General features: G+C 39.4%; 1 pseudogene; it reads right to left on the minus strand.

Annotated features, from left to right (window-relative positions):
- Nucleotides 1-798: 798 nt before the first annotated feature.
- Nucleotides 799-2839, minus strand: LOC123380495 (annotated as a pseudogene).
- Between the last annotated feature and the right edge of the window lie 9077 nt (nucleotides 2840-11916).

Raw genomic sequence — 11916 nt, forward strand, 5'->3', positions numbered from 1 at the left:
AGGTCTGATTTTGCTTTTTGTTTGAATAAATCCTTTGTTTTTTGGTGGGGTTTATTTTGGTTTTTGAAAGATTCCACATATGAGTGACATGATATGGTATTTTCCTTTCTTTAACTGGCTTATTTCACTTAGCATAATAGTCTCTAGGTCCATACATGTTGTCACAAATGGCATGATCTCATCCTTTTTAAAGGCTGAGTAATATTCCATTGTGTGTATATATATATATATATATATATATACCAAATCTTCATTATCCACTTGTCTATTAATAGACACTTAGGTTGCTTCCTTATCTTGATTATTATAAATAATTCTGAAATAAGCATAAGAGAGCATACATCTTTTCCAATTAGTGTTTTCATTTTCTTTGGGTCAATACCCAGTACTGGAATTATTGGATCATAAGGTATTTCTATTTGTAATTTTGGGGGGAAACTTTATGCTGTTTTCCACAGTGTCTGTACAAGTTTACAGTTAATGGATTTATAACTGCAATATAATATAAGACATCTATTATAATATAATATAGTAGATATATAATACATCTATTTAAATTTTTCATCAGAAGATTTCCTTATGGCCTTTTGCTGTCAGTTCTTTTTTTTTGTTATTGTTTCCACTGCATTTATTACTAATATAAAAAATGTTTAAAAGAAAAAAATTAATTCTCAGTTCTCCAACGGCTCTCATCCTTCCCTCTTGCCCACACAACTCCTGACCCATTTCCTCAGGGCCAGTTCAAAACTGAGCCTGTTCACTGCTATTTTTATAGAAAGCAACCAGTGCCAGGGATGCAGGGAAGAAGGTTAGATGAAGGCAACCCTACTGCCCAGGTTCCACCCAAAGGTAGGCCGGGTGGAGATTCACAGAATTCAGATGAAAGGGCTGGTGGCTTCACAATGACATAGTGTAACTAAAGTGGGCTGGAGAGGAGATAAGGTTACTTGTCAGAAGCTTTAGAGGACATCTCATGGACTTGTGTCAAACCCAGAAAAACCAACGCCAGGATGGGGAGACCAGGGAGGCAGTCTTGCAGAAAGGTTCACAATTCTCCCATGTTGGGAGGTATGGAAAGTCTAGAGGGCACCAAGTCTCATTTGTTTTGGCAGAAAAACTTACTCTAGTGTCAGGACGTCACAAAGAGGCCACGGACATTGAGAGAGGCTGCATACAAGGGGATGGGCAGTTTCACAAAGCACAGTGATCACAGACCAGAGTGGTGGAGATCATGCTACTGATGCAGAAATTACAAAATCCAAAAGCAGGGAGAGCGTCCTTTCAGGGAGTAACTCTGAACCAGTCATCCATACTTGACCCCAGGTCAACCTGGTGAGTTTCACAGGACAACTGGCAACTTTGGAGGTAAGGGTTGTTACATTTTAAAAAGGACTTAAGCAGCTAGAAGGGAGTGCTAGGAAACTGCTTCAGGGCTCTCAGGAATCAAGGGCAGTACTGGGGACTGGGTGAACAGATGCACAAGAAACAGCACCAAAGAGGTTTCCTGTTCAGTCAGTTGGTGAGGGGGAAGAGGATCCAGAAGGCAGTTGAAGGGAGCAAAGATGGGGTCTTGAAGGCGAGTCTCTAGAGGCTGGATCAGAAGAAAGACCACACACTGGGCACCAGTGATGAAACACAACTCTGGACCCCAAATGGGGAGGTGATGGATGGGGGTGGGTGTCACTGATTGAGGGTGGTGGGTGGAACAGCCTCACAGTAGCCATCACAGGGCCACAGGGAAATGTATGACTGCTAGGTCCCAGATGGCTCCTTCCAGCCTGGATGGGAAGGCATAGTCTCACAGAGGAGGTCCATTGACGCCTGCGTGGTCGAAGGCACAGAGGTCCTCATATCGACAGTGGCCCTTTTTTGGCAAAGTGTCGGCAGACAGGGTGGTTGGATTTGTCTTCCATAACTTGGGGGCCATCCTTGGGAGGGCAGATAGAGACCAACTTAGGAGCTTTTGAGGATTTTTCTCTGCTCTTTGTGAAAGCCTCCCCTGGAAGGACCCCCACGGCGTGGTCCAGGAAAAGGAGGTTCAGTATTGGCCCCCCACCAACCACGACCATATGGGCCACATCTGGGGCCTAGGCCCCCCGAATTGGGCCTCTGCCCCAGGGAGGAGGTTTGAGACTCACTAGTGGTGAAATCATTGGTCCCCTTGATCCTGGAGGACTTCTGTGAAGAGAATCTGCATTCTTTCCTGTCTGGCTCCTTTCACTCAACATCGTGTTTGTGAGATTTAATCCAGGTTGCCTATAGCAGGAGTTCATTCATTTTCTTGCAGTGTAGTCTCCCATTGCACGCACACACAACAACTTATTTATCTATTCTACTGATGGTGGACATGTGGGAGGATTCCAGTTTGGGACAGACTTGGGGTCACCCGGCTTTCCATTTGGCCATGGGGGGGCACCCAGAAGCCTGGGTGGTCCTATGGGGCCCCCACCCTCCTCGACTCTAGTCTCTTCCTGCTGTGGCAGCGGGGGCTGCTGTGGTGGTGGCGGCTGCTACTGATTCTGCTTCTTTTGTTTCGGCATCGTGGTTGCAGCAATGGCCGCGGCAGGATTTGGAGGGCAGTGAGGAAGGGGCACGCTGGGTCGCTGTCAGTTCTTATACACTGGTCCCCAAGTAGCTACTGACTCGAATTTCATAAAAATGGAATCATACAGTATGAACCTTTTTGTGATTAGTTCTTTTGTTCAGCACAGTGTTTTTTGGATTCAATTATGATGTTACATTTTTTCAGCAGTTCATTAAAAAAAATACTGAGTTGGGTCACCTGGGTGGCTCAGTCGGTTGAGTGTCTGACTTTGGTTCAGGTCATGATCTTGTCATTTGTGAGTTCAAGCCCCACATCGGGCTTGCTTCTGTCAGCCTCTCTGTGCAGAACCTGTTTGGATCTTCTGTCCCCCTCTCTCTGTCGCTCCCCTACTGGTGCTATCCCAAAAATTAATAAATATTTTTAAAAACCTGAGTAGTATTCTGTTAAATGGATGCACCATAAGGATACACTAGTTTATTTGTGTATTCATCTACTGACACACATTTGGGTTTTTTTTTCGAGTTTTTGGATAGTTTGAATAAAGCTGATAAGAACAATTGTAATTTTTTGTGAACAAAATATTTAATTTCTCTTAGGAGCCTAGAAATAGAATTGCTCTGTTGAATAACAAATATACATTGGATTCCATATCGCTATTTAAAATTTTGTCTCTTTTTCGTAGAGTTTAAAATCAAGGGAGACCCAGAGATTGTAATCTGTGTCTACAAGCATAATACAAAGAGCTTCAGAGAATTTTATGAAGCCAGACTCATGGGAATGTACTGTTTATCTCAGCTCTCAGGACTTCATTTTTAATGACTTCCTCTTAGGAAAAACCACTGTTCAGGCCCTTAGAGAATTTAGGTTTTTGTCTTTGACAAGTGGTTGGCAACAGTTTAGGATAGAGAAATGTTCTGAGTGTCTAGGAATAAAAATCCGGGAAGAACTGCCAAGTGGGATTTGGATTTTCAGACTGCAGATTTCACCATCCTATACTCAGCCCTTGACCCCTCACCAGCGACTCCACTGCTCTGTGCTTAGCCCAGCCCAGCAGGTAAGAGTAGGGAATTGTCCAGGGGACTACATCTCTTTAGGAGCTTCTGCAAGATTTGTGAAGAATTGGCCTTTCCTCTGCAACACGAACTTTCCTTTTTTGATGTGTGGGGCACTTATCTTTAACTCTCTTTACAAGAACTTGGTACAGAGATTCTGTTCCAAGGTACTTGCAGGGATCAGATTCTGTACAGTAGAAAAAAATTAGGACTTTTACACTAAAATCTCTAGGGTAATAACTTTCCACATTGACCTCATTTTGTAACAACTGGACCCTGGCCAATACTTCTCTGCCCTTTGCTGACTCTGCTTCCATCCCCTTGTACTTTTCCCATTGCCACAGGCAGAAGCCTACATGGAAACCTGGTATTTTGATTTTGAAAATCTCTGGATCTAGAAACTGAGATGAATATGACAGCTTTTGAGGACTTTTGTTACCAAAAGACCCAATAGTTTGCTCTATCGTCTCTGTCACAGAGTACATACTTTACCCTGATCTCATGCAGAAGGTAAAGTGGCCAATTTGTAATTTTCTTCTTGAGTTCAAGGTAGGAAGAAAAAAAACCATTATTGGTGCAACTTTACCTACTACAAGCCTAGGTGAACATGCCTTATTTTTCCTACTTTCATGCTTTATGGTTCCTGGTTGTATAAGTGTTTGTGTTTGGGAATATAAGTAAAAATATGTATAAAATGTGTGGTAATATGTGCATGGGATATACACTTATTGATTTGTTACATAGATTTTTATTGAAAAAGTTATCTGTGTCAAGAGATGGGGATAAAGTCACTGAGAATCTTTGTCTTAAGAATTCATAAACTAGAAAAAAACAGCGACTTGAACATAAATATATATTGTATGACAGAAAATATGTATGAATAGTGGTAGGTATAAAACCTAGAGAAACAGAGAGAGATGGAAAATAACAGCTCAGCTTAGTAGACTTCTAGAAAGATTGGGTGAAGAAGTGTCAGAGGAGAATACTGAAGGATGACTAGGAGTTTATCTAGTTGATAAGGCAGAAGTGAACTTCGATAGAGGAAGTGGCACAGGCAAAGACACAGATTCCTGTACATTTGGGTATAGCAGGGGGCATGAATTAGGAGTTAGGAAGTGGGGAAGGATGGCCTTTCAGACAGCCGCAGTCAGGTAGAGATGCTGTAGGATTTGATCAGGCATTTGGATTTCAGTCTATAAGCAACGGAGAATCACTGAATTGATTTAATGGGAGAATTGAAAATTATATGATTGTGACTTTCTAAAGATTATTCTATTCTCTTTTTAAAAAATTATCTTGAGAGAGAGAAAGAGAGAGAGAGGGAGGGAGAGAGAGAGAATCCCAAACAGCCTGTGCACTGCCAGCACAGAACCCAAACTAATGAACTGTGAGATCATGACCTGGGCCAAAATCAAGGTTGGGCACTTAACCAACAGAGCCACCCAGGCGCCCCTCTTCTATTCTATTTTTTGAAAGCGCAATACAGGAGGCAGAGAGATCATAGAAGTATAACAGATAGAAAGTATAGGGTCAGAAAATAGGTTGATGATACCTGGGAATAGAGAGGAGGAGAGAAATATGAGATCTGAGATATAACCTAGTGACTATTTCACCTGTCTAGTAGGTAGAAAGGAAAGGAAGGGAGAGAAATGTCTCCCCTTTTCAGCCTGAGAGACTGTCTCAGTATTTGTGTCCATATAAGAAAACAGGGAGTATTTATGTAGAAAATAAATTATGAAAAAAAAGAGGAGTATAATAGTTTCAATTTTTGTTGTCCTAAATTGAAAGTTAAATGAGAAAATGTGTGTAGAGTGACTGGTTCATATTTCTGCATTAAGTAATATATATTTGTTATTATTACAGATAATTAATACTTGTCATATACCAAATAATAACTGTGTTTATATAAGTTATTACATTTAATTCTTACAGCAAATGGAGAAATTAGATACTAATATCCTCATTTTATAGATGTGGAAACTGAGGTTTGTGTAACTGAGATTACTTACTCAAGAAGATCTATATATTAATTCATAGAACTCAGATTCAAACCAAGTTGTTCTCAAAACTTATACTACCATTATCATCATTATTTCTATTATATATGTAAGGAAATTGTCAGTGAGGTCCTGTAAGATGTGTGATGTGTAAATCAGAACTCTGGAAAAAAGCCTCAGTTGCTTATGGAGATATAGAAGTCATCAACAATTAAATGATAGCCGAAGTCAGAAGAAATGAGGTCATTCAGAGAGTGTAGACTCAAAAGTGAAGAAATGAAGGAAATGTCAATATTAAATGATGAGCAGAAGGAAAAAGATGATAAAGGAAAGGATGTCATTAGAGAAAAAAGGAATAAGAGAAAGCAAGGGAGAATACATCTTCAAGAGTATCCATAGTTTTAATTATGACTGAGAGATCAAGCAAGATAACCAAAAGCAAAATCAGTATGTTTGGCCGTTGAAAGGTGTCTTTGAATTGTGCAGAACAGATTCATTGGAGAGATGAAAAGCACACTACATGGGGAAGCTTAGAGTGAAGGGTAAGATGATAAATATATTTTTTCTTTTATTAGAAGGAAAACCAATAGCATAGGAGATAGGGAAGATAAAGGGAGAAAGAGGTTGTAATTGTTAGAGAAATAGCCAGAGAAGAAGTATGTGAAGTTTTGAGCACAGGGAATACCCTTATTGTAGCTAAGGCAATTTTTTTTTAAAGACAACTCTTCCCTGTGAGGAAAGGATGGATTGCTACAGGTTTGTAGGTATGTGTGGTCACAGAGGTGAGTGGTTTAATTTATTTATGTTGAGGCTTTTAATTTCTCTGTGGTATGGTCAGAAAGACAGAATCCTGAGAGTGATGAGATGGAACCGGATTGGGTTAGTGTGGGGACTAGGAAAGAATTCTGTTCCCGCAGCTATGGAAGGGGTATTGGAAAGACACAAGGAAATAGTAAAGAAGGGTGCCAAGGTTTGTGGAAACGCTGGCTGTAATAAGAAACTTTTGCATTTGTTGTGATTATTCTGTAGTTTAACCTAGTGACTGGCATATAAGTGAGACAAAAATCAAATATTAACTGACTTTAGGTTCAGGAAATTAGACTTAAAAGAATCGAATGGAGAAGAGTTGCGATAAAGAGGAGTGTCAACTTGCCAAAAACTCTAACTAATGAACGAACTAACTGACCAACTAACCAACTAATGAGGATACAGTTGGGGGTGCCTCGGTGGCTCAGTCAGTTAAGCATTCGACTTTCGCTCAGGTCATGATCTCGCGGTTGTGAGTTCGAGCCCTGCATCAAGCTCTGTACTGATAGCTCAGAGCCTGGAGCCTGCTTCAGATTCTGTCTCCCCCCTCTCTGCCCCTCCCACGCTCATGCTCTCTATCTCTCAATAATAAATGAACATTAAAAACTTAAAAAAAAAGAAAAGTGGTAAAGTGGTAAAAAGGGGAAAATGAATGAAAAATTTCAGTCATGAATCTATTTGGCAATGAAAGAAAACAGAGTGAGTGGAAAGTTTGGGAACAAAATAAAAAAAAAAATTAGGCAGTGGCTAGAAAGGGTAACAGGACCAAAGAAAGGCTGTGTGTGTGTGTGTATGTGTGTGTGTGCGTGTGTGTGTGTGCGTGTGCATGTATGGATTTTTTTGATCCATATATAGTGTATTTCAATAAATGTATGAGGAATACATCCATCATTAAACAAAATTGCTAGCCAATATCCCAACATCCTTAAAGTATTATCTAATCCTAATTATTGTTTAAATTCAAGTTAGTTAACATACAGTGTAGTACTGGTTTCAGGAGTAGAACCCAGTGATTCATCTCTTACATACCACACCCAGTGCTTGTCCCAACAAGTGCCCTCCTTAATGCTTGTAGCCCATCTAGTCCATCTCCCCACCCACCTCCCCTCCAGTAACCCTCAGTGTTTCTTCTGTATTAAGAGTCTCTTATGGTTTACCTCCCTCTGTTTTTATCTTATTTTTCCTTCCCTTCCACTATGTTCATCTGTTTTGTTTCTTAAGTTTCCTGTGAGTGAAATCATACGATATTTGTCTTTTTCTGACTTATTTCACTTAGCCTAATACACTCTAGTTTCATCCACATTGTTGCAAATGGAAAAATTTCATTCTTTTTGATCACCAAGTAAAATTTCATTGTATGTATATATACCACATCTTATTTATTGTTCATCAGTCAATGGATATTTGGGGTCTTTCCATACTTTGGCTATTGTTGACAGCACTATTCTAAACATTGGGGTGCATGTGCCCCTTCGAATCAGCATTTTTGTATCCTTTATAAATACCTAGTAGTGCAGTTGCTGGGTTGAAGGGTAGTTCTATTTTTAACTTTTTGAGGAACGTCATACTGTTTTCCAGAGTGGCTGCACCAGTTTGCATTCCCACCAACAGTGCAGCAGTGGTGAGAGTGGACATCCCTGTCGTGTTCCTAATCTCAGGGGGAAAACTCTCAGTTTTTCCCACTGAGGGTAATATTAGCTGTGGGTCTTTTGTATATGGCATTTATGATATTGAGATATGTTCCTTCTATCTCTATTTTCTTGAGGACTTTTATCAAGAAAGGATGTTGTATTTTGTTAAAAGTTTTTTCTGCATCTATTGAAATGATCATATGCTTCTTATCCTTTCTTTTATTTATGCAGTGTATCATGTTCATTGATTTGCAGATATTGAACCACCCTTGCAGGCCAGGAATAAATCCCACTTGATCATCGTGAATAATTCTTTGAATGTACTCTTGAATTCGATTTGCTAGTATCTTGTTGAGAATCTTTCCATCCAGGTTCTTCAGGGATATTGTCCTGTAATTCTCCTTTTTAGTGGGGTCTTGGTCTGGTTTTTGGAATTAAGGTAATGCTGGCTTCATAGAATAAGTTTGGAAGCTTTCTTTCCATTTTATTTTTTGGAACAGTGTGAGAAGAATAGGTATTAAGTGTTCTTTAAATATCTAGTAGAGGGGCGCCTGGGTGGCGCAGTCGGTTAAGCGTCCGACTTCAGCCAGGTCACGATCTCGCGGTCCGTGAGTTCGAGCCCCGCGTCGGGCTCTGGGCTGATGGCTCAGAGCCTGGAGCCTGTTTCCGATTCTGTGTCTCCCTCTCTCTCTGCCCCTCCCCCGTTCATGCTCTGTCTCTCTCTGTCCCAAAAATAAATAAATGTTGAAAAAAAAATTAAAAAAAAAATAAATATCTGGTAGAATTCCCTTGAGAAACTATCTGGCCCAGGACTCTTGTTTGTTGGAGGACTTTTGATTACTCATCCAATTTCTTTGCTGGTTATGGGACTTTTCAAATTTTCTATTTCTTTCTGTTTCAGTTTTAGTAGCTCATGGGTTTCTAGGAATTTTTCCATTTCTTCTAGATTGCCCAATGTGTTGCCTTGTAATTTTTCATAGTATTTTCATAGTTTGTATTTCTGTGGTGTTGGTTGTGATCTCTCCTTTTTCATTCATGATTTTATCTATTTGGATCCTTTCTCTCTCTTTTTTGTTGTTGATATGTTTGGCTAGAAGTTTATCAATTTTTTAATTCTTCAAAGAACCAAGTCTTAGTTTCATTGATCTGTTTTACTGGTTTTTCTTTTTGTTTCTATATCGTTTATTTCTGCTCTAATATTTATATCTCCATTCTTGTTCTGGATTTAGGCTTTATTTCTTGTTCCTTTGCTAGCTCCTTTAGGTGTAAGGTTAGTTTGTGTATTTGGGACCTTTCTTGCTTCTTGAGGTGGGCCTGAATTGCAATATACTTTCCTCTTAGAACTGCCTTTGCTGCATCCCACAGGGTTTGGACTGTCATGTTTTCATTTTCATTGACTTCCATGTATTTTTAAATTTCTTCTTTAATTCTCTGGTTAACCCATTCATTCTTTAGTAGTATGTTCTTTAATCTTCTGATTTGTGACCAAGTATATGAACTGTTCTGTAGAATGTTTCACGTGCACTTGAGAAGAATGTGTATTGTGCTGTTTTAGGGGGTACTATTCTGAATATATCTGTTAAGTCCATCCAGTCCAGTGTGTCATTCAAAGCTATTGTTTTCCTGTTGATTTTCTGCTTAGATGATCAATTCATTGTTGTCAGTGGGATATTAAAGTCCCCTACTATTATTGAAATCTTTTATCAGTGAGTTTCTTTATGTTTGTTACTAACTGATTTATATATTTGGGTTCTCCCTAAGTTGGGGGCGTAAATGTTTACCATTGTTAGATCTCCTTGGTGGAAAGACCCCTTAATTATGATATAATGCCTTCTTCATCTTTTGTTACAGTCTCTTTTTTAAAATATAGCTTGTCTGATATAAGCAGGGCTACTCTAGCTTTTTTTAACCTACATTAGCATGATAGATGGTTCTCCATCCCATCACTTTCAATCTGCAGATGTTTTTAGGTCTAAAGTAAGTCTTTTGTAAGCAGCATGTAGATGGATCTTGTTTTTTTTTTTTTTTAAATCCATTCTGATACCTTATGTCTTTTGATTGGAGTTTTTAATCATTTAAAGAGTGAGTATTGAAAGATATGTATTTGGTGCCATTGTGTCATGTATAGAGCTGGTGTTCCTGGTGATGTTTTCTGGTCCTTTATAGTTTTTGTTGCTTTGGTCTTTTACTATTTTTTTTTCTCCACTCAAAGACTCCCCCTTAAAATTTCTTGCAGCGTTGCTTTACTGGTCACGAACTCCTTTAATTTCTGTTTGTCTGGGAAACTCTTTATCTCTCCTATTCTAAATGATAGCCTTGCTAGGTAAAGAATTTTTGACTGAATATTTTTCCCATTCAAGCACACTGAATATTTCCTGCCACTCCTTTCTGGCCTGCCAAGTTTCTGTGGAAAAATCTGCTGTGAACTGATCTATCTTTCCTTGTAAGTTAAGGACTTTTTTCCCTTATTGCTTTCAGGATTCTTTCCTTGTCTGTGTATTTTGTGAATTTGACTATGATATGCCATGGTGATGATCAGCTTTTGTTGAATTTAATGGGAGTTCTCTGTTCTTCTTGGATTTTGATGCCTCTTTCCTTCCCCAGATTAGGAAAGTTCCCAGCTATAATTTGTTCAAATAAACCTCCTGCCTTTTCCCCCTGCTCTTCTACTTCTGGGACTCCTGTGATATGGATATTGTTTCAGTTTATGGACTCTCTAAGTTCTCTAAGTTTCCCCTCATGATCTAATAGCTTCCTTTCCCTCTTCTTTTCAGCTTTATTATTTTCCATAATTTTTTCTTTCGTATCACCTATTCTCTTCTCTGCTTCTTAGTCCTTGCTGTGACTGTCTTCAGTTAGTTTTGCTTCTCAGTTACAGAAGTTTTTATTTCAGCCTGACTAGTTGATAGGTCTTTGATCTCTACAGCAATGGTTTCTCTGGTTTCTTCTATGCTTTTTGAAGCCCAGCTAGTAGTCTTATGACTGTGGTTCTATCTTCTTGTTCAGATGTACTGGTTATATCCGTTCTGAACAAGTCCCTGGCTGTGATTTCTTCTTGACCTTTCTTTTGGGGAGAATTCCCCTGACTTGTCATTTTGGCTAAGTTTCTGTCTTTTGGGTGTTTTAAAATCTTGTTATATTACTGCACCTAAGAGTAATGCTATATTAAAAAGAGGTCATACACTGTCCAGGGCCTGGCTCTTCAGGAAATATTTCTGGTATATGCTGTATGCACGCTGCTATTGCATTTTGACTGCTCTTTCCCCCGGTCAGACCTCGCAGAGCTCCTCCTTGCTTGCAGTGGGGAGTGTTTGGAACTTTAACTAGGTGTGCTTTGTTTGTTAAAATAAGCCTGGTTAAATGGAAAAAAAATTGAAAAACCCGATTCTTCCCCCCCCCCCCCAACAAAAAAGAGGAAAGGAGAGGGAATAAAAAAACCCCCAGAGAATCAAAAAACGATAATGCTGATTCTAAAGGGAAAAATAAAAGAAAAAAAAAAGAATAAAAGAAAAAAGAAAGACAAAACCAAAAATAAAGAACCTTGTCGAGAAAGAGAGAGAGAGAGAGGGAAGGAAATGGGGAAAAAAATCAAGTAAGAAACTATGAACCTGATTCCAGAAGAAAAAAAGAAGAAAGAAAGAAAAAAAAAGTAAGCCTGGCCCTATTTCCACCAGAACTGCAAGTGTTGTTTTGAAGCACTTGATTTTCAGTACACTTGGTGCTTTCTGGGTGCTGTCTGTGCCTGTCTTCTGGAGGAGAGGCCTGCTGTATTGGCTCAGAGTCAGTCATGCCCCCGTAAATAAGCAGTTGCCAGGCACAGGGCTGTGAGGTTTGATGTAAGTGGTTCCTACCTCCACTGGGGGTTGGTGTGCTGCTTTCTGAAG

The sequence above is a fragment of the Felis catus genome, chromosome D1 (assembly GCF_018350175.1).
Source record: "Felis catus isolate Fca126 chromosome D1, F.catus_Fca126_mat1.0, whole genome shotgun sequence".
Lineage (NCBI taxonomy): Eukaryota > Metazoa > Chordata > Mammalia > Carnivora > Felidae > Felis > Felis catus.